Source organism: Pelophylax lessonae, assembly GCF_965119305.1.
Source record: "Pelophylax lessonae genome assembly, chromosome: 4".
In the NCBI taxonomy this organism is placed as follows: domain Eukaryota; kingdom Metazoa; phylum Chordata; class Amphibia; order Anura; family Ranidae; genus Pelophylax; species Pelophylax lessonae.
The window spans coordinates 74,472,737-74,496,917 of NC_138771.1; the positions used below are offsets into that span (position 1 = coordinate 74,472,737).

Here is a 24,181-nt window from a genome sequence, read left to right on the forward strand (position 1 = left end):
GGGAATTCTGCCACAAACCCATTAAAGGCTATGGGGTGCGAACATAAGAAATCAAAAGTCCCCATTATGAAGGCTTATATGCAAGTAATTGGCCATAAAAAGGGTATGGGGGCTGGGTACTACCCTGGGGGACAAGTATCAATGCAACATTTTTTCACAGGAGCAGTGATTTTAATGATGCTTAAAGTGCAACAATAAAAATGAAAAAGTGCCTGTAAAGTGGAGCATCTGTACCATGTATAGAACCTGCTGCAGCAAAACAGACATTTATCAACTAAAAAAAATATTTAAATCACATTTAAATTGATTTGCAAGTGCTGGCACCCAGCTATTTAAAAAGGAAAGAAGGAAACGGTGTGGGGTCCCCCCAGTACTTACCAGACCCTTATCCAAGCATGCATCCTCCTACAAGGGCCTCTTACACACAACCTTGGGCTGTGTTTGTGGGGGTCTGTGGGCAAGGGGCTTATCGAAATCTGGCAGCCCCCTTTTAACAAGGGGGCCCCCAGGTCCTATTCCCTCCCCCCTCCCATGGGAATGAGTAGGGTACCCCTACTCATTCACCAAAAAAGTGTCAAAATAAAAAAAAAAACAGTAGACAGGTTTTTTTTTTTACAATTTCTTTATTAAAAAGAAAACAACGCTGTCCTTCAATGTAGATCCATCGTCATTAATGACGCCACCACCTGACCTAAAAAATACAACAAAATTGCTCCATCCACCGCAAAGGCAAACCACCGAATGTCTGGCTTGCCGTTTGACAGTTCTTATATAGGTAAGGGCGGGGCCACCTGGCGACATCACCTGGTGGCACCGCCCCCCTGTGATGTCATTGACCCAGCAAGTATTGGTGAGGTCACAAGGGGGGGCGGTGCCACCAGGTGACATCAACTGACATCATCAAATATGACAGTTCTTCGGTTAGGACGGGGCCACCCGGTGACATCAACAGGTGGCACCGCCCCCCAGTTATGTCATCGACCCAGCATGCACTGGTTGGTGATGTCACAAGGGGGGTGGTGCCACCAGGTGTTGCAGCCAGGTGGCCTCGCTCTTAGCTAATATAAGAACTGTCAAACGGCAAGCCAGCCATTGGGCAGTTTGTCTTTGTGGTGGGCGGAGGCATTTTTTTTTTCAGGTCCCGTGGTGGCGGCGTTGTGATTGTCGATCGATCTACATTAGAGGACAGCGGGTTTTTTTTAGTTTTTAATAAAGGATTTGTCAATAACCTGTCTACTGTTTTAGTTAATTTTGACATTTTTTTTTGATGAATGGGTCGGGGTACAATGTACCCAATACTCATTCACATATGGCGGGCAAGACCCGATTCTGATGCCCGCAGACCCCCCACAACCACACCCCAAGATTTTGGGGAAGAGATCCTTGTCCCCTTCAACATGTCCCCTGCCCCAAAGCACCCCTGCCTGTTGAGGGCATGTGGTCTGGTATGGTTCAGGAGGGGGTGGGGGCCCAAACTCATCATTTTCCCACCCCACCCCCACCCTTTACCTGACTCCCCTGCCTGCATGCTCTGATAAGGGACTGGTATGTATTGTGGGGGGGGGGGGGTTTGGGGGGCCCCCACACCGTTTTTTTTTGACCGCTGATGGCTCATTGGTTGTTAAGGACGCTGTAGCCGGCTTCCCGGTCGCTCCTTTACAACCAGCTTATACTGCACCCTTATTGGGCAGAGCTTGCGTAGAATGTGCTGTGCAGCACAGGGAACACCCAGCAAACACCCTGCAAATTTGGGTGTTTGCCGAACGGGGTGAATAGCTAATAATAAGCTCAAACTCCTGCTGAGGCTTAACCGTTCGCCCAACACTAGACACAAACTACTGCAGGATATGTCACCATTGTGGGAGGGGCAGAGACACAAACTACTGCAGGAAATTTCACCATTGTGGGAGGGGCAGAGTCACAAACTACTGCAGGAAATGTCACCATTGTGGGAGGGGCAGAGACACAAACTACTGCAGGAAATGTCACCATTGTGGGATGGGCAGAGACACAAACTACTGCAGGAAATGTCACCATTGTGGGAGGGGCAGTGACACAAACTACTGCAGGAAATGTCAACATTGTGGGAGGGGCAGAGACACAAACTACTGCAGGAAATCTCACCATTGTGGGAGGGGCAGAGACACAAACTACTGCAGGAAATCTCACCATTGTGGGAGGGGCAGAGACACAAATTACTGCAGGAAATGTCACCATTGTGGGAGGCGCTGAGACACAAACTACTGCAGGAAATATCACCATTGTGGAAGGGGCAGAGACACAAACTACTGCAGGAAATGTCACCATTGTGGGAGGGGCAGAGACACAAACTACTGCAGGAAATGTCACCATTGTGGGAGGGGCAGAGACACAAACTACTGCAGGAAATGTCACCATTGTGGGAGGGGCAGAGACACAAAACTGCAGGAAATTTCACCATTGTGGGAGGGGCAGAGACACAAATTACTGCAGGAAATGTCACCATTGTGGGAGGGGCAGAGACACAAATTACTGCAGGAAATGTCACCATTGTGGGAGGGGCAGAGACACAAACTACTGCAGGAAATGTCACCATTGTGGGAGGGGCAGAGACACAAATTACTGCAGGAAATGTCACCATTGTGGGAGGGGCAGAGACACAAAACTGCAGGAAATTTCACCATTGTGGGAGGGGCAGAGACACAAATTACTGCAGGAAATGTCACCATTGTGGGAGGGGCAGAGACACAAATTACTGCAGGAAATGTCACCATTGTGGGAGGGGCAGAGACACAAACTACTGCAGGAAATCTCACCATTGTGGGAGGGGCAGAGACACGAATTACTGGGGGAAAATCTCACCATTGTGGGAGGGGCTGAAAATGTTGACTTTTTAAAATATTTTTCCAATTTTAGGTGCCTTGTATTATTACCCCCCTTATTTGGAGCTCCTGAACAGAAAGTTGCCTTTTGGTATTGCAGAGGTGGGGAGATGTTTTCATCCAATCTCAGACAACAAGGATCTGTACCTGCAGGTCAGCCATCTTGTAATGTACCTAGTAATGGGGGGGGGGGGGTCTAAATTAGTGTGCAGAATACAATGTATTTCTCATTTGTCTTTTACCCACAATGCAGTTTGTTAGTAACTCTCAGGTGTGTGCGCTCTGATTAATACCGGGGAAGGAGATTGGAGGTCACATGGGTTCACAGGCCACCGATTTAATCAACTGGTGCAAAATCCTAAAAACAAGAGATAGAATCCTACTGACAGCGATAAAGCGATAAAGTTCAGGAGTAGAATTGATTTTTATGAGGTTATTAAGTTCCTGTAAGTTGATAAATTTTACTTTCATATTCTAGGGTGGGGGAGAGGACGGCGGCCTCTCTGGTCTGGTTCAGCTCAGCCAAGACTTGCGCTCAGTGGCGGGACTACTGGCTGCGGCAACAGCTGCTGTGGTGGAGGAAGGTGAGCGCCCTGTGATTGCTGAGACATCTATGGGGGTTATTTATAAGAGATGAGATACACTATATTGTCAAAAGTATTGGGACGCCTGCCTTTACACACATGAACTTTAATGGCATCCCAGTCTTTGTCCGTAGGGTTCAATATTGAGTTGGCCCCCCCTTTGCAGCTACTTGAACTACAAGTCCCATGAGGCATTGCAAGGCTGACAGTTACAAGCATGACTCCTAAAGGCAGAGGCATGATGAGACTTGTAGTTCGCAACAGCTGGAGGGCCCCAGGTTGAGCATGCATTCTGTATAGTGTAACCTTCACAAGTAGGCTGTAATAGCAATTCATTAAACAGAGTTGGAACATTGCTGATACCTGTGTAGCTTACATCATAGAGAACTACACTATGTCAAAAGTATTGGGACGCCTGCCTTTACACACACATGAACTTTAATGGCATCCCAGTCTTAGTCCGTAGGGTTCAATATTTAGTTGGCCCACCCTTTGCAGCTATAACAGCTTCAAATCTTCTGGGAAGGCCGTCCACAAGGTTTAGGAGTGTGTCTGTGGGAATGTTTCACCATTCTTCCAGAAAAAGTGTTCCTTTAAATTTTTGAGCAGTCAGTGTATGTGTGTGTGTCTATTAGAGATAAGGGCCATACACACTATCAGATTATCTGAAGACTTTTTCCTTCAGATTTACCTTTTCTATGTAGTGCAAGGGCCTGCCGGATTGCATACAAATTGAAAGTGTTCAGGTTTGACCTCATATTATATGGTTTTGGTAAGTCTACAGACAAAAGTCTTCAGATAATCTGATAGTGTGTATGGCCCAATAGACCGATATGTTATTTTCAGGGCCGATACCGATATTTTGGTCACAATGTTTCGGTATCGGCCGATATGGGCCGATATTTTGTACATTTTAAAGTTTTGAAAAATAAAGACAATTTTTGACACAAATCTGGTACTGAACATGTTAATTTTTTGTTTAATGCCTACTGGCGGGCTTGCTGGCACCCTGTGGTGGGTGAGTGGCTGGCTGGCACAGGGGTTGTGGGTGGCTGGCTGGTACAGGGCCTGTGGTTGGCTGGCTGGCACACTGTCTGTGGGTGGCTGGCTGTCTGGAATCCTGTGGTGGGTGGGTGGCTAGACTAGGCCCGACTCCAGAGGAGGCTGTCCAAGGCAAGGGAGGCGGCCTAAGAAGGCAGAATGAAGTCACAAAAATATCGGCCAGTTCCAAGGCCGATACCGATATATCAGGGAAAGTGCATATCGGCCACGCCAGTAATTGGTCTATCCCTAGTGTGTGTGTGTGTATATATATATATATATATTGTATATATAGTGCTCAAATAAATTAAAGGAGCACTTTTGAATCAGAGTATAGCATCAAGTCAGTTAAACTCCTGGGATATTGATCTGGTCAGTTAAGTAGCAGAGGGGGTTGTTAATCAGTTTCAGCTGCTTTGGTGTTAATGAAATTACCAACAGGTGCACTGGATGGGCAAAAGGAGACAACCTTCAAAACAAAAATGGTTTTACAGGTGGAGGCCACTGACATTTTTTTCCCTACCCATTTTTTTCTGACTGTTTTTCACTAGTTTTTCATTTGGCTGGGGTCAGTGTCACTACTGGTAGCATGAGGCCATACCTGGACCCTATAGAGGTTGTACACGCAGTCCAACTCCTCCACGATGGCACATTAATCCGTACCATTACCAAGAGCATGGAGGAGATTCCAGGAGACAGGCAGTTACTCTAGGACAGTGTTTCTCAACTCCGGTCCTCAGTGCACACTAACAGGCCAGATTTTAAGTATTACCTTGGAGAGATGCAGACTAGAATTCTGAAATCACTGAGCAGCACATTATATCACCTGTGATGTATTTCAGTTATCTTGCAAACCTGGCCTGTTAGTGTGCCTTGAGGACCGGAGTTGAGAAACACTGCTCTAGAAGAGCTGGACAGGGCCATAGAATGTCCTTAACCCATCAGCGGGACCGGTATCTGCTCCTTTGTGCAAGGAGGAACAGGATGAGCACTGCCAGAGCCCTACAAAATGACCTCCAGCAGGCCACTGGTGTGAATGTCTCTGACCAAACAATCAGAAACAGACTTCATGAGGGTGGCCTGAGGGCCCGACTTCCTCTAGTGGGCTCTGTGCTCACTGCCCTGCCTCAGTGAACACCAGAATTGGCAGCTCCACCACTGGCACCCTGTGCTTTTCACAGATGAGAGCAGGTTCACCCTGAGCACATGTGACAGACGTGAAAGGAAGGGAGAGATGTGGGTGCTTGTAAGATTCTGGTACCTCCGGTACCCTTAATCACCACTTTCCTTTGTAATGCGTCCCACCTTTCTCTTCAGGTGGTACGCATATACCTTTAAGAACGATGATGTCACTGCTGAGCGCCGCAGAGCGGCTATTTCAACCGCCGGCGGTCTCACTCACATTGTTCGTTCAACCTGCCTTGTTATCCACATGCTTTCAAGCCTGTCTCTCGATCGGAACCTCCAGCTATTCCCTCTACCTGGAGCAGACCGGAACCTCGCTACTGATCCCTGTATCTCGCTACCGGACCATCCCTTATCTACTGGACCTCTCTAAACTACTAACATTACAAGTGATAAGTACCCCGCAGGGGAACCCTCCATAACCTTATTGCACTATCTACCTATGTACATTAAGGACTGTTACTACCTATCTATACTATCCTATCATCTGCACTGTTACATAGATTGCTAGCTCTTCAGCCTACTACCATCTATCATCTGCACTGCTGCATAGATTGCTAGCTCTCCTGTCTACTACTATCTATCCTTGCACTGGGTTAGTCTATCCTGTATTTGTCATCTGCTGTCCTCACCACCTGTTAGCATACTCGATACTAACCTATCTGCATTCCTAAATACCATCTTGAACTCTCCTATACAAAACCTATCAAGTGATTACCATCCTTGTCACTGTTCACACCTGTCCCTTCAGCACATCACCTTCATACTATCATATACATCCTATCACTCCAGGAACATCTCATTGAGTGTGTATATATCTGTATGTTGAAGCTGACAGGCCCACAGTGATGAGTCCTGGAGAGTTGGATCTGGTATTCAACACATCTCTACATGACTACTGAGTGGAGATTTTGCAGCTGCAAATCCAGCCTATAATAAAAACGCAGGAGCGTTACAGATTGAACGAACCTTAAAAATGGATTCAGCAGAATTACCCACTCAAGTGACACATCTTTGCGAACTCAATTCAGACTCGGGTTATCGGAAGCTGTTAAAGACGAGCTCGCCCGAGCGGATTTACCTGGCACCTTGGAGGCCTTGATACAACTTAGTATCAACATCGACAGACGACTGCGAGAAAGAAGGGCTGAAAAGATGGGAATGCCATTGTCTAGTCCTTCTCAGATTTTGGCCATTGACCCTACTCCCATGGATGTAGGAACCATACGCCCACCTTTAACGACTACTGAACGAGCTAGAAGAACATCCAGAAATCTCTGCATGTACTGCGCATCCTCGGATCATTTGATAAACACCTGTCCCCTTGTCCGCAGGAAAGAGGGTGGGTGTTCACATGTCTTGCTGGGAGGATTGGCGACTTCCTTCTCTAACCCCTATCTTTTTGTTCGTTTGATATTACAGTGGGACCAAACTAGGATCACCACCAAGGCTATGGTCGACACTGGATCTTGTGGAAACTATGTTGATACACGCTTTGTTACCTTAAATAAAATACCTATTATTTCAAAATCTAAGCCTGTTTCTGTTAGTTTCATTAATGGTATTCCACTGTCTTCTGGTCCAATCACCAACCAGACTCAGGCACTCCTTGCCACTACCAACGAATCACATGTGGAGACCATCACCTTTGACATACTATCCTCACCCCATTTTCCTATTATTTTGGGACTTCCCTGGTTACACACACACCAACCAATCATAGATTGGAAAAAACGGACTTTGGTTTTCCCTTCTCACTATTGTGAGAATACGTGTAACCTCCCATCTTATGGGAAGATTCTGTCTGTGGTGTCTGATGAAATTGCACCACTATGCTATCAGGATCTGTCCGAAGTGTTCCTTGAGAAAAATGCTCAAGTGTTGCCTCCCCATAGGGATTACGATTGCACTATCGATCTACTCCCTAACAGCAAATTGCCTTTCGGTCATGTTTATCCCCTTTCACAGGATGAACTTTCTCATCTCAAGGAATACTTGGATGAGAATTTGACAAAAGGGTTCATTAGACCCTCTACTTCTTCCACTGCTGCAGGACTTTTCTTTGTCCGCAATAAGGATTCCAGTCTCAGGCCTATTATCGATTATAGGCAATTAAACACGATTACGATAAAGGATCGCTATCCTTTGCCGCTCATCCCTGAACTTATTGAACAGGTGCGTGGGGCTACTTATTTCACCAAATTAGACCTGAAAGGGGCATACAACCTAATCCGAATCCGTGACGGGGATGAGTGGAAAACAGCATTCAGAACCAGATACGGACTATTCGAATACCTTGTGATGCCATTCAGGCTATGTAATGCTCCCGCAGCTTTCCAAAGATTCATAAACGACATCTTTAGAGACTTACTTGATGTCTGTGTTGTAGTATACCTAGACGATATACTTATTTATTCTCGATCTATGCCTGAACACATAAAACATGTAAGACTTGTGTTGTCCAGACTGCTCTCACACAGACTATATGTGAAATTAAAAAAATGTCTTTCTCTTACGTCCTCCGACAGTCGCCGCCTCTTCATATTCGTCACATATGGGGTATTAGACTTTGCTCCGAAGGAGTAGCTAGGCAACAGAATATGTTAACAATAAAGCTTTAACATATCCCACCCTCAAGGGGTGGTCCCCTCAGTCAATACCCTCCTACTTCCTGCAACCATATCTCAGTTTTAATGTCTAGCTTGTCAGGAGTGGCTGGCTCTCTCTGTGCTGGGACTTTTTGTCCCAGACTCTTTCTTCTTTTTGATATTTTGTTTGAGTTTTCTCTCTACCTTTACTTAGCTGTTATTTTTGTCAGCATTAGTTAGTTCTTCGGACGAAGAGGATCATGCGGACTGGGTCTCGGGCTGATCCCCCTGGTCGCAGGTCGTGGGTCAGTGGCTTCCCAGTCTGCCGTCGAGCGTTCAGCCAGGTAACGCTCCTGGCACAGTGAACGACCCATCCCTGTTCGGTGCAGGGATGATTGGTGAGGTGGCTACCTCACCGGACGCTGTGCGGTTTCTGAACCGCCATTGTATGCGTCTTGAATTGCGACTCTCCCTGCCTCATGTGCAGCGGCTTGTTCGCCTGTGCGGGTTCCCCACGCCATGTGAGGTAAGTGTATCTATGTGGGGACCTGTCTGTCTGGGGGGGGGTCTCAGTCTGGGACTGTGTAACCTGCCTTTAATCACACTGCTTGTCTCCCTATCTCTCGGCTGCATGCTGTGGGCTGCAAGGGGGGGGGGGAGCTGTATGACACTGAGTATGTCAGGCTGGGCAGTGTGAGGAGCTGTGTGCTGTGGGGCATGTTTTTAATGGCATGTTGGGGCATATACTGCGATCGCTGCGGCGATCTAACATGTATCCATATAATGGGATAATATTGTGTGTGATTTTATGCACTGTGGAGCGGCGATTTCGGCGCCAAACGACGCCATTTTACCGGCGCCCGCTCCGGCCGCATGGTTTACATGCACGGCGGCCATTTTCTTGTAGCCTCCATAGGCTTCCATAGAGCGCCCTGGCAGCATCACTTCCTCTCTCCTGGAAGCACCGATCGAGGCAGCAGCAGCAGCGGAGTCTCCTCAGGTTTTATCCTTCTATTCCTGTGTTCCATTGCCTGTATTCAGTCTGTATATTCCCTGTGGGGGTCTCATTGTGCCTGAGTGTGGTGCGGTGGGCTGCGCTTGCCGCGCTTGCTGTAAGGGGGCAGTTAACCCTTGGTTGTCTGGCATACAGGGGCAATGGATTCTCAGGAGGGCAAGTTTCCCACAGTATTGGTGGAAAGCCAGGGGACCGCTGTTTCCCCCCCAGGGGGGGATTTAGCCACTATTGTGGCTGGCCTTGCGGCACAGGTGCAAATGCTGGTGGCTGCTCAATCTACTAAACGGCCCAGAGTTGCTCTGTCCTCTGATTCTGAGGGTGAAGGTGATGGGGCTGTTCTGGCGGGGACCCCCCTATCGGGGTCCCGCTCCTCTCTTGATCTAGTGGGGTCTGAGGTAGAGGCTGAAGTTGAGGGGGTTGATAATTCTCCCCCTGGCTCGCCTGAAGAGCTTGCAATCATGGATGAGTTGATTGCTTCCATTAAGCAGACGCTACGTTTGCAGGACGAGGTGTGTCCCCCAGCTGCCTTGGCGGCTTATGGGACGCAGAGAAAACGCAGGACGCCGCAGGTTTTTCCCTGCAATGCTGATTTTCAGCGCGCTGTTAAGGACCAATGGCGCGATTTGCGCAAGCCTTTTGCGGTACCAAGTAAATTTAAGCTGCGTTATCCTTTCTCGCCTGCCACTGATGAACGGTGGTGTGTGCCTCCGCCAGTGGATCATGCTATTGCGGTTTTGAACAAAGCCACTGCGATCCCTGCAGAGGGATCCCCTGTTTTCCGTGATGCCACGGATAGGAGACTGGAGTCTCTTGCCCGTCATACTTATTCTGTTACGGGTTCTATGCTTAAGGCTCTGTTTGCTTCTCTCATGGCGGCCCAGGCGATCGCAAGTTGGACGCAGATGCTTAGGCGCGTCCTAGTGGCCGATTCGGCCTCGGCGGCGACCCTGGATATGGTGGATCAGATCCACCAGGGTGTCATGTATCTGTGTGATGCGGACCTGGACCTGATTCCGTTGGCCGCGCGTGTGCACAGCGTGGCGGTGTTGTCTCGCCGCCTGGTTTGGTTGAAATGTTGGTCGGTGGACCAATCTTCACGTAAAACCTTAGCCAATCTGCCTTATGATGGGTCTCGCCTTTTTGGGGAGTCCCTGGATGTGTTGATTAAGGGGATTACCGGGGGTAAGAGCACTCTCTTGCCCCATTTCCCCAAGGCTAAGGGGGCTTCTGGGAAGAAGCATGCTCCTTTTCGGCCCCCTCAGGGGTCCTTTCGTGCCTTTCGGCCGCACTACAAGGGCAAACCGTTCAAGGGCCAAGGCTCTCAGAAGAAGCCCTGGTCTGGGAAACAGAAGTCCGGTCAATCCGGACCTGCGGCCCATAACAGTTCGGCCTGAAGGGGCGCCCTCACCCAGTTTTGGGGTGGGGGGACGCTTGCTCGGTTTTCTTCAGCCCTGGTTGGCCCGTGTGAGGGACAGATGGGTTCTGGAAATCGTTCGATCTGGTTACAAGATCGAGTTTCTCTCTCGGCCGGAGAGCAGATTTTTTCCCTCAAATCTTCAACTGTCTCCAGAGCGCCTGCGGGATCTGCACCTGGCAGTGCGGGACCTGAGGGCTCAGGGAGTGGTGGTTCCGGTGCCTCATCGGGACAGATTTCGGGGGTTTTATTCCAATCTGTTCACCGTGCCCAGGAAGGAGGGCAAGGTTCGTCCGATTCTGGACTTGAAAGCTCTGAACCGCTCTGTGCGAGTTCGCAAGTTCCGCATGGAATCCCTGCGCTCGGTGGTGGCTGCCCTGGTTCCGGGGGAATTCATGGCCTCCATCGATTTGAAGGATGCGTACCTTCACATCCCCATATTCGAGGGTCATCAGAAGTACCTTCGATTTGCCATTGCGGAGGATCACTACCAGTTTGTGGCGTTGCCCTTTGGGCTCGCCTCGGCTCCGCGGGTCTTCACCAAGGTGCTTGCACCGGTTCTGGCATTATTGAGAGCCCAGGGCATTTCTGTCCTGGGGTATCTGGACGACATTCTGGTTCGGTCTGCGACCAGACAGGGTCTGGAGAAGGACCTGTCTGTCACAATGCAAACTCTGCAGGAGTTCGGTTGGACGATAAATGTTCCAAAGTCGACACTGAGTCCGTCGGTTCGTCTCCCCTATCTGGGAATGATACTGGACTCGGTGCAGGCGAAGGTCTTCCTGCCGGAAGACAAACTCAGGACTCTTCAGGAGGAAGTCAGGTCCCTCAGGGACGTTCCACACTCGTCTCTGCGGACGGGTATGAGATGTCTGGGATTGATGGTCTCGGCCTTCGAGGCGATTCCTTTCGCGCAGTTTCACGCGCGGGGTCTCCAAGCGGAGATCCTGTCCAGGTGGGACGGGCGACCTCAATCTCTGGATCTTCAGATCTCGTTGAGTCATCGCACCAGGGAAAACCTTCGGTGGTGGCTCCAGTCCCCGTTGGTGTCCGGGGGCAAGTCGTTTCGTCCGATCTCGTGGACGATAATCACCACGGATGCCAGCCTGTCGGGCTGGGGTGGTGTTCTGGGCGTTCTGTCCGCCCAGGGTTCCTTGGCAGGTTGCACTCGGAACGCAGCACGGTGATTCTTGTGGCACCGGACTGGCCTCGCCGGTCCTGGTACGCAGACCTCGTGAATCTGGCGGTCGACGCTCCTTGACGTCTGCCTCTTCGAGACGATCTACTGTCTCAAGGACCGATTTACCATCCTGCTTTACAGTCGCTGGCTTTGACGGCCTGGCTGTTGAGACCGAGGTCCTGAAGGAGAAGGGTCTCTCTCCAGAGGTCGTTCATACTTTGATCAACGCGAGGAAGTCTTCCTCGGGGAAGGTTTATTACCGTACTTGGAAGGCCTATTTTGCCTGGTGTGAGTCCAGGGGGTTTTCACCCCGCACGTACTCGGTTTCCCGTGTGCTGTCTTTCCTTCAGACGGGTGTCGATCAGCGTTTGGCGCTGGCTACGATTAAGGGTCAGGTGTCGGCGCTGGCCGTTCTGTTTCAACGTCCCGTGGCTTCCAACTCCTTGGTTGGCACTTTTATTCAGGGTGTGCGGCATCTGGTTCCTCCTAGGAGGGATCCTTTGCCCCCTTGGGACTTGAATCTAGTTCTATCTGTGTTACAACGTGCTCCTTTTGAACAGATCAGGGAGATCTCGTTGTCTATGTTGTCCAAAAAGGTCGCCTTTTTGGTGGCGATCACTTCGGCTCGCAGAGTGTCGGAACTGGCGGCTTTGTCCTGCAAGTCTCCGTACCTGGTTGTTCATTTGGATAAGGTGGTCTTGCGACCTAATCCTTCTTTTCTACCGAAACGAGTTTCGGAATTCCATCTTAACGAGGATATTGTTTTGCCTTCGTTGTGCACGAAGCCTAAACATCCGAAGGAGGTGAGATTGCACTCTCTGGATGTTGTTCGGGCGATAAGGGTTTACCTTAAATCGACTGAGTCTTTTCGTAAGACTGACTCCTTGTTTGTTCTTCCAGAGGGTCCTCGGAAGGGCATGGCGGCTTCCGCCTCTACCATTGCCAAATGGATCAGGCAGACCATTGAACAGGCCTATGCCTTGCAGGGGAAGGTTCCCCCTGTGCCTGTGAAGGCGCACTCTACTAGATCACTGAGTACGTCTTGGGCCTGCCGTCATGGGGCTTCTGTAGCCCAGGTGTGTAAGGCGGCGACTTGGTCGACCGTACACACTTTCACAAAATTCTACAAAGTAGATGTTCAGGCATCGGCGGATGCTTCCTTTGGCCGCAAGGTTCTTAGTGCGGCTGTTCCATAGGGCCCCTTGTTGGGGACTCCTGGCTGTTGGGATAGTTTTTTGTATCCCCTGGTTTTTTTTTTTTGTCTTTTCCTGGGTTGTTGCTCCTGTTGAGCACTTATTTTTGCTGTTGCCCAGCTGGTTTCCTTCCTTTGGTAAGGTTCCTTTCTTTGATGTGGAGACTGCGTTGCCTTTCGGCGCGGATGCGTTTCCCACCCCTCATGTTTGCACTGCTTTGGGACGTCCCCATATGTGACGAATATGAAGAGGCGGCGACTGTCGGAGGACGTAAGAGAAAACTGAATTTTTGTAAAATCTTACCTGTAAAATTCCTTTCTCTGAGTCCTCCGACAGTCGCCGCCCCCGCCCCTCTTTTGGGGTTTGAATGTATACTCTACTGCTATTCCACTAAAACTGAGATATGGTTGCAGGAAGTAGGAGGGTATTGACTGAGGGGACCACCCCTTGAGGGTGGGATATGTTAAAGCTTTATTGTTAACATATTCTGTTGCCTAGCTACTCCTTCGGAGCAAAGTCTAATACCCCATATGTGACGAATATGAAGAGGCGGCGACTGTCGGAGGACTCAGAGAAAGGAATTTTACAGGTAAGATTTTACAAAAATTCCGTTATTTCATAAAGAAGAAATATTATTTCTAGGATACTTCATATCCAAAACTGGAATTAAGATGGATATGAGTAAGATATCCTGTATTCAAGACTGGCCTATACCAACAACTCGTAAGGCCCTACAGCGATTCCTTGGATTCTCGAACTTCTATAGGAAGTTCATCAAGAAATTTTCCGCTATTGTTAGACCTCTCACACAACTGACAAGTATAAAAAAAACATTCAAATGGTCAGAAGAAGCAAATCAAGCTTTCTGCTTGTTAAAATCAAGCTTTACTTCTGCTCCCATACTACGCCATCCAGACCCATCCCTCCAATATATTCTAGAGGTAGATGCGTCAAATATGGCAGTAGGAGCAGTTCTCTCTCAACGACCAACAAACACTTCATCACTCCACCCAGTTGCTTTCTTTTCAAAATCAATAAGCAGCCCAGAGGTGAATTACCCAGTGGGTGAAAAGGAGTTGCTTGCCATAAAACTGGCACTGGAGAATTGGCGACATCTGCTCGAAGGTACCCAGTTACCAATACTCATATATACAGATCATAAAAACCTTCAATACCTCCAGACTAACAAGACTCTCTCCCACCGGCAGGTGCGATGGTCATTATTCTTTTTAAGATTTAATTTCCTAGTGACCTACACGCCTGCAGACAAAAATAAAAAAGCGGATGCGCTATCACGATTAACCGAAGATAACTGCGCCGAAATCCCTTCCATTCCCATAATACCCTATGAACGCATTATTGGTGTTGTCCGTTCCTTGAAGGAAGAGATTTTGCACAGTATAAGAATGGATTCACCTCCACCACAACTAAGTACTGATGCAGAAGGCTTCCTCTATTACAATGACAAACTCTACATACCCCCTACTATGCGCACCAAGATTTTGGAGTTATCGCATGATGTGCCCATGGCAGGACATATGGGTATAACGAAAACCTTTAATTTGCTCACCAGGCAGTTTTGGTGGCCTGATATGAAGACGTCTGTACAAAAATTTGTTTCTTCATGTGACATCTGTGCAAGGTCCAAAACTGACACCACAAAACAATCTGGACTACTTTGTAGTCTACCAATACCCCAGGTTCCATGGGAAGTTGTATCTTTAGATTTCATAGTAGAACTACCACCCTCTAAAGCAGTGGTTCTTAACCTGGGTTCGATCGAACCCCAGGGGTTCGGTGAGTCAGTCTCCGGGGTTCGGCGGGGGGGACAAAGGGGCAATTGCTCCCCCCGAGAAAATATTACTGATTGTGAGGCCGAGCGCACCCCGGGAAATCAGAGCTGCGGTCGGGACAACTCACAGCCATTACACATAGACACTTGACACTCCGCCCCCTGTACCTCCCCCAGCAGGTTTCCAGCCTATCTCTTGCAGGCTGCTTGCTGCGTGAGTGGGCAGGATGGGGATGTACCTGACCACGGAGATCGCGCCTGCCTGGAAGAGGGAAGTGTGAGCAGCTGAGCAGAGGGAGCCGAGTGAATGTTCCTGGAGGTAGGCTCAGCTAGCTGTACATGGTGAATTCGTTTACAAGGACCTCTATGCTACGTCTGCTGAGTTACTGCAGCTTAGCATAGAGGTGCTGTTAGCTGACAGATGGAAATGCATGTCCTTTTCATTTAGCTCAATAAAGCATTGTGAATACCCCCTGGTGTGTGCCCTCCTGATACCCCATGGAATGCTCTCCCAACACCTCCCCCCAATGTGTGGCCCTCCTAACACCCCATGGTATGCCCTCCAAACACCTCCCCAAAGTGTGTTCCCTCTTGACACCCCATGCTATGTCCTCTCAACCCCCCCAGTGTGTGCCCTCCTGATACCCCATGGTATGCCCTCCCAAACCCCCCCCCCCCCAGTGTATGTCCTCCTGATACCCCATGGAATGCCCTCCCCAACACCTCCCCCCAGTGTGTTCCCTCCTGACACCCCATGGTATGTCCTCCCAGCCCCCCCAGTGTGTGCCCTCCTGATACCCCATAGTATGCCCTCCCAACACCTCCCCCCTCAGTGTGTTCTCTCCTGACACCCCATAGTATGCCCTCCCAACCCCCCCAACCCCAGTGTGTGCCCTCCTGACACCCCATGTTTTAATGGTTTTGTTCTTTGTTCTTAATGGTTTTGTTTTTTGAGATACAGTCGCCAACACTTGCAGGGAGGCCCCAGCGAGATTTGAACTCGCGACCCCTGGTTTACAAGACCAGTGCTCTAACCCCTGAGCTATGGAGCCTTTTTTTTTATTTTATGGTTTTATTTTTTAATGGTTTTGTTCATTTTGTGCACCTATGTATAAATATATACCTAAATATATACCTATGTTTTGAATTTGAAAAAATCATATTTTATTTTTTCAATTGCGAAGGGTTCGGTGAATGCGCATATGAAACTGGTGGGGTTCAGTACCTCCAACAAGGTTAAGAACCACTGCTCTAAAGGATTTAATACCATCCTAGTGTCAGTGGACCACTTGACAAAGATGGCACATTTCATTGCTATCCGTAGACTACCTTCATCTAAACAAACATCAGAACTACTGATGAAACATGTGTTTAAGTTGCATGGAATTCCAAAAACTCTTTTGTCCGACCGTGGTTCACAATTCATCTCTAAATTTTGGCAAGCACTTTGTCAAATTTTACGCATTGAGCGAAAGCTCACTTCTCCCTACCATCCTCAGACCAACGGACAGACTGAAAGAGTCAACCAGTGCATTGAGCAATATCTATGTTGCTACACATCATACTTGCAGGATGATTGGGTGGATCTCCTTCCTCTAGCAGAATTTGCTTACAACGCAACCCACAGTACCACGAAGCAAAGTCCGTTCTACTTGAACTATGGGTTTCATCCCACTCTTCTTCCACCACGCATCCTGCCATCGAGTAACCCAGTAGCCTCGGATTACCTTACCCAAATAAAAGACTCTTTGGGCTTACTCAATACCACTATATCACACGCTCACAGTCAACAAAAAAAGTACTATGACCTTCGTAGAAGACCTTCTCCTCAGTGTGCTATTGGGGACCTTGTTTGGCTATCGACAAAGAACTTAAGATTAAAAATCCCTAGCAAGAAGCTTGGACCTTTATTTTCGGGACCGTTCCCAATTAAAAAACTTATCGGAAAAGCTGCAATACAGCTCACCCTACCAGCAGATCTCAAGATCCATCCCATCTTCCATGTGTCGCTACTGAAGCCCCATGTTCCTAACCAAGGAATAAGGCCTACCATCTTGCCTCCACCTCCAATACAAGTTGAAGGCGGAGAAGAGTATGAGATCAAGGAAATTTTGGATTCTCTCATCCATAGAGGAAGACTCCAGTATCTCATAAGATGTAAGAACTATGGACCCCAAGACAACACCTGGCTAGATACCTCTGATATTCATGCGCCTAGACTTATACGGAACTTTCACTCGAAACACCCAGAGAAACCTGTCCTATAGGCCTTCCGGAGCCGGCCTTAAGGGGGGGGTACTGTAAGATTCTGGTACCTCCGGTACCCTTAATCACCACTTTCCTCTGTAATGCGTCCCACCTTTCTCTTCAGGTGGTACGCATATACCTTTAAGAACGATGATGTCACTGCTGAGCGCCGCAGAGCGGCTATTTCAACCGCCGGCGGTCTCACTCACATTGTTCGTTCAACCTGCCTTGTTATCCACATGCTTTCAAGCCTGTCTCTCGATCGGAACCTCCAGCTATTCCCTCTACCTGGAGCAGACCGGAACCTCGCTACTGATCCCTGTATCTCGCTACCGGACCATCCCTTATCTACTGGACCTCTCTAAACTACTAACATTACAAGTGATAAGTACCCCGCAGGGGAACCCTCCATAACCTTATTGCACTATCTACCTATGTACATTAAGGACTGTTACTACCCATCTATACTATCCTATCATCTGCACTGTTACATAGATTGCTAGCTCTTCAGCCTACTACCATCTATCATCTGCACTGCTGCATAGATTGCTAGCTCTCCTGTCTACTACTATCTATCCTTGCACTGGGTTAGTCTATCCTGTATTTGTCATCTGCTGTCCTCACCACCTGTTAGCATACTCGATACTAACCTATCTGCATTCCTAAATACCATCTTGAACTCTCCTATACAAAACCTATCAAGTGATTACCATCCTTGTCACTGTTCACACCTGTCCCTTCAGCACATCACCTTCATACTATCATATACATCCTATCACTCCAGGAACATCTCATTGAGTGTGTATATATCTGTATGTTGAAGCTGACAGGCCCACGGTGATGAGTCCTGGAGAGTTGGATCTGGTATGCAACACATCTCTACATGACTACTGAGTGGAGATTTTGCAGCTGCAAATCCAGCCTATAATAAAAACGCAGGAGCCTTACAGCGCTCTGGTGAGGAAGGCTGTCTGGTCCTTTGTTGCGGTAGAGCGGTTGCACTGAGGGCAGCACTTGTGTGAGAAGCAGCTCTATAGGATCATATAAGGAAAGAAAGACGCCTCTAAGTGCAGAATTCTAAGGATTTATTATTTGATGCAAGGGATTAAAAACATTTACAAGATGGCAGAGATAACAGGCATGTATTAATTGTCCTCTTTTGGCTTGCTGTGTCCTCTGTCTGCCGGGTGAGGGAGGATGAGAGAGCCGTCCTGCAGCGGTCCGGATTCCCTGGTGACGTGGAGGAACGAGGAAGCGGAGAGGCAGATGGTGGCCCGGGTTCCAGAACCAAGCTGCAACGCTCGTGGCCTGTATGGCGTCAGGGGAAAGCGTTGGGCGGTAACGCGTTTCAGAGCATGTGTGACTCCTTCGTCAGACCTAAGCCCATGTTTGTTCAGCAGGCTCAGAGCCTTGTGTTCAAACTCTCCGAAAGCCAATCGATGGCCTCCCGACCCTTTTGGCTACCTCTGTCCAATCAACTCCTCACAAGACTATCCTATCCTGATGGTCTTGTGAGGCGTTGATTGGACAGAGGAAGTCGAAAGGGCCGGGAGGTCGTCAGTTGGCTCTCAACGGAGAGTTTGAACACAAGGCTCTGACTCTGTGCCTGCTGAACAAACATGGGCTTAGGTCTGACGAAGGAGCCGCACATGCTCTGAAACACGTTATGGCAGGGCTCGACAATCCCCGGGCGCCAGGTCGCATTTGCGACTAGAATTAGCGACCTCGCGCCTGGGGGTGCCCTGCAGAAGGTGTCCTGTCATTTTTGCCCGGACTTCCGCGCACGGAGTGCACGGACTTCCGGGCCGTCCGAAAATTGAGGCCCCGGCTTTTTGGCCTACATGAGGTGACAGGCTTCCAATGGGGAACTGGCGCCCTCTTGTGGAGGCCGGGAGTAATGACTGTTGTAATGACTATTTCCACTGCCTTTTTGTTCTCAATTCATTCATTACCATCTCCCTGTCCAGTTAGTTACCTTTGACAGGGAGTGTGGTTATTATTATTTAATTTATTTTTTAAATGTAAAAAAAAAAAAATATATATTTTTTTCTTTTTTTTTAATGATTAAAAAAAAATTCTTTTTTTTCCAATTATTAAAAAAAAAAAATATATATATATATATATATATATCCTTTTTTTTTTTTCCTCATTGCCATGCCACAGCCGAAGGCCCCTTTCACACGGGCTGTCTGATCAGGTCCGCCTGTCAGTTTTTCAGGCAGACCTGATCGGACCCTTGATTCTCCTCTATGGAGCAGTAATCTGCCGCCATCTGATCCTGTCCACCAAAAGCAGACGGATGGTGGTTCTATTTTCTATCCATCCCGTGGATCGAATCAGATGGCATCGGATGGAAAGAGACACACAGTCTGTTTTCATCCAAAGGTGCTATAGAGGAGAGTGGGGTTCTAGTCGTATTTATGTGTAAATTTAGTATCCGTTTTATTAAATAAAGCTTGGTTGTTAGTTTAACAAAAAAAAAAAACTGGCTCCTAACTTTTTTAGCTGGCTCCTAGATTTCAGGAAAATTTGTCAAGCCCTGCGTTATGGCGTCGGAAGAAGGCGTTGGGCATATCAGCCGTGTGCGTTCCAGCTTGGTTCTGGAACCTGGGTCGCCATCTGCCTCTCCGCTTCCTCGTTCCTCCACGTCACCAGGGAATCCAGACAGCTGCAGGACAACTCTCTCATCCTCCCTCACCCAGCAGACAGAGGACACAGCAAACCAGAAGAGGACAATTAATACATGCCTGTTATCTCTGCCATCTTGTAAGTGTTTTTTTTTTTTTTTAATCGCTTGCACCAAATAATAAATCCTTTTAATACTGCACTTAGAGGCGTCTTTCTTTCCTGACAGATGTGGAGAACATTATGCTGCCTGTAACATCGTTCAGCATGACCGGTTGGGTGGTGGGTCAGTGATGGTCTGGGGGAGGCGTATCCATGGAGGGACACACAGACCTCTACAGGCTAGACCAGTGGTTCTTAACCTGGGTTCGATCGAACCCCAGGGGTTCGGTGAGTCAGTCTCCGGGGTTCGGCGGGGGGGACAAAGGGGCAATTGCTCCCCCCGAGAAAATATTACTGATTGTGAGGCCGAGCGCACCCCGGGAAATCAGAGCTGCGGTCGGGACAACTCACAGCCATTACACATAGACACTTGACACTCCGCCCCCTGTACCTCCCCCAGCAGGTTTCCAGCCTATCTCTTGCAGGCTGCTTGCTGCGTGAGTGGGCAGGATGGGGATGTACCTGACCACGGAGATCGCGCCTGCCTGGAAGAGGGAAGTGTGAGCAGCTGAGCAGAGGGAGCCGAGTGAATGTTCCTGGAGGTAGGCTCAGCTAGCTGTACATGGTGAATTCATTTACAAGGACCTCTATGCTACGTCTGCTGAGTTACTGCAGCTTAGCATAGAGGTGCTGTTAGCTGACAGATGGAAATGCATGTCCTTTTCATTTAGCTCAATAAAGCATTGTGAATACCCCCTGGTGTGTGCCCTCCTGATACCCCATGGAATGCTCTCCCAACACCTCCCCCCAATGTGTGGCCCTCCTAACACCCCATGGTATGCCCTCCAAACACCTCCCCAAAGTGTGTTCCCTCTTGACACCCCATGCTATGTCCTCTCAACCCCCCCAGTGTGTGCCCTCCTGATACCCCACGAGATACAGTCGCCAACACTTGCAGGGAGGCCCCAGCGAGATTTGAACTCGCGACCCCTGGTTTACAAGACCAGTGCTCTAACCCCTGAGCTATGGAGCCTTTTTTTTTTTTTTTTTTTTTTTTTTTTTTTTTTTTTTTTTTTTTTTTTATGGTTTTATTTTTTAATGGTTTTGTTCATTTTGTGCACCTATGTATAAATATATACCTAAATATATACCTATGTTTTGAATTTGAAAAAATCATATTTTATTTTTTCAATTAAGAAGGGTTCGGTGAATGCGCATATGAAACTGGTGGGGTTCAGTACCTCCAACAAGGTTAAGAACCACTGGGCTAGACAATGGCACCCTGACTGCCATTAGGTATCAGGATGAAATTCTTGGACCCATTGTCAGACCCTATGCTGGTGCAGTGGGTCCTGGGTTCCTCCAGGTGCAAGACAATGCCAATGCAGGACATGTGGCGAGAGTATATAGCCAGTTCCTGAAGGATGAAGGAATTGATGCCATTGAATGGCCCCCACGCTCGCCTGATCTTAATCCAATAGAACACCTCTGGGACATTATGTTTTGATCCATCCGACGCTGCCAGGTTGCACCTCAGTCTGTTCAGGAGCTCAGTGATGCCCTGGTCCAGATCTGGGAGAAAATACCCCAGGACACCATCCGCCGTCTCATTAGGAGAATCCCCTGATGTTGTCAGGCATGCATACAAGCACGTGGGGGCCATACAAACTACTGAGGACCATTCTGAGGTCCTGCAATGAAATTTCAGCAAAATGGACTCCCCTGCTGCATTGTTTTTTCACTTTGATTTTCGGGGTGTCTTTGAATTCGGCCCTCTGTAGGGTGATAATTTTCATTTCCATCAGACGATGTGGCATCCTTTCCTTCCTAACACATTACCCAGTACATACCAGTATAGATCCTAACACATTACCCAGTCCATACCAGTATAGATCCTAACACATTACCCAATCCATACCAGTATAGATGCTAACATATTACCCAGTCCATACCAGTACAGATCCTAACACATTACCCAGTCCATACCAGTATAGATCCTAACACATTACCCAGTACATACCAGTATAGATCCTAACACATTACCCAGTCCATACCAGTATAGATCCTAACACATTACCCAGTCCATACCAGTATAGATCCTAACACATTACCCAATCCATACCAGTATAGATGCTAACATATTACCCAGTCCATACCAGTACAGATCCTAACACATTACCCAGTCCATACCAGTATAGATCCTAACACATTACCCAGTCCATACCAGTATAGATCCTAACACATTACCCAGTCCATACCAGTTGAGATCCTAACACATTACCCAGTCCATACCACTATAGATCCTGTGACAGAACCCACTGTCACTGTGTGTTTTGGAGGGGACTGTGCGCAAGCCTCCTACTGACAGACTATGGGCCAGAAGCTACTGGAGTTTGGCACTGCAGCCTTTTGACTTTACCATCCACTACTGCCCTGGGAAGCAAAACGGCAACGCCGACAAATTATCCAGGCAAACAGAAATTGACTCTTTGGGACTTGTTACCTGACTAACTCAGGCACAGACCAGTTGGAGGTCTAGTACCTGGATTAGTCTACCTTTGGGGGGAAGAGATGTGACGGTACTAACCATCACTATGGGTGACGGATCACCCTGTCCCTGGATTGTAAACCCCTTTGTGTCATTTTCTTATGAGTTTGGGACATTGCATTTTATTTTCCCTTTATTCATCCTCTGAACAACTGACTAATGGCATTGAGTTAATGTAATGTAATGTTACAACCCATCCCCCCCCCCCCCCTCCTGTTTCTGTGTCTAATTGTGTGGACAATGGTCTGAGCTGGAGACATTTCTCCGCAGGGGGTGTGTATTAAGAGACTGTTTCAATGTAAAAATGTTCAGTTCCCATTGGCTTGCTCCTTGTCCCCTTCCCCCGCTGTGGCCAGGCTAAAGGGAGTTTCCCTAACTGTGTGTAAAACTGTGTCTTGGAATGTAATAAACAGTTTAAGCTCTGCATGGTTAACCCTCAACACCTGTGTGGATTGTCTCGTGATTGAGGGGTTAAGGGCTGGATATGGCTTCTCCGCAGGCTGTGGGTGCGTTTGGAAGACAGGAGACACAGGTCCGGCGGATGTGCTCAGCTGGGGTACTAAGATCCGTTACATTGGTTGGCAGCGGTGGGATGTCTCCTGCAGTCCAGGACATCCAAACCACCACCAGGATTCAAGATCTGGGCAGCTGCCGAGGAGTGATACGGGGACCAGCCAGCATGAGAGCGGAGTTCGGGAGGAGGCTGCAAGGCATGCGGAAGCGCCATCGGGGACCAGTGACAGAGCACACCAGGCTCGGCTGGGAGGATGTGATCCGCCGGCAACTCTGGCATGAGGCGCTAAGCCACGAGCAGCACCATCAGGGGAAGATCCTTCCCTCCTCCACAGAGATGTACCGGAAGCAGTACCGTGCGCGAGAGGTGTTCCTGAGGGAACGACCGCGAGATGAGGGGAAGACGGAGCTCAAAAGATTGGTCCAGGAGGAAATGAGGCTGGACGCCAGATACAGAGCCCTCCGGTGGTTCGCGGCTCAAATGTGGCCAGGTACAGCAGATGGCAGCCCGACAGAAGGCGTTGGCTATGGCGGCGTGGGGCTGCTCCATCAAAAAATGTACGGAGACCCAGACTTTGGGAGCGATGAGGAGTGGCGGCTGGAACACATTCTGGATTTCTGAGATGAGGAGCTGGACCTCCCCGACGGGGCGTGTGACCTGGAGGAATTGGAGTTCCTGGTTGAGCAGGAATGGGAGCTCGAGATTGCCTACAAGCGGCTGTTTGACGGTGATCAGCAGCCTGGCATGGCTCCCGTTGCCTGGGACTGTCCGAGAGAAATAGCAGACAGTCACGAAGATGAGAAGCAAATGGGGCCAGGGGTGACCCTGCCTTTTCCCGTACTAACTGCAATGGAAGAAGCAGCGATGATACAGAGGGCACTGCAAGCGCTAGAATGCCGGAACGCACTGGAGGTCCCCCAGGCAGCGAGACAAGCTAATAGCATGAAGGTCTCAGAAGGGGGAGTTGAGACAGGCGCTGGAAGGCTGGGAAATGGTGATCAGCAGCAAGTCCAGAGTATCTCATCTGGTGCCCCAGCAGAAGCACTGGCTACAGGGCAGGGTGCCCCTGGCATCTGCCCAGCATCAGAAAAAGAGTTGGATCCGGAGAGTCTGAGAGAGGATCTGCGTGAGCTGTTTTCCCAACAGCAGGTATCCCCACCGGGAGTAGAGGAAGCAATTCTCCCTCCCCAACAATTGGACACTACCCCAATGTTCATCCCTCCAGCAGAAGCGCTGGCTACGGGGCAGAGTGCCGCTGGCCTCTGTCCACCCTCAGAGTTAGATCCAGGGAG

The 24,181-nt window shown here is 48.8% G+C and overlaps 1 pseudogene across 1 annotated transcript in view; it reads left to right on the plus strand.

Annotated features, from left to right (window-relative positions):
* The window catches only part of LOC309552516 (DNA polymerase subunit gamma-2, mitochondrial-like), a 103,521-nt pseudogene that overhangs the window by 74,761 nt on the left and 4,579 nt on the right, over positions 1 to 24,181 (plus strand). The window contains exons 5-6 of the transcript in view: positions 2,896 to 3,004; positions 3,340 to 3,445. The product of the transcript in view is annotated as a DNA polymerase subunit gamma-2, mitochondrial-like (transcript). The remainder of the gene's footprint in view (positions 1 to 2,895; positions 3,005 to 3,339; positions 3,446 to 24,181) is intronic.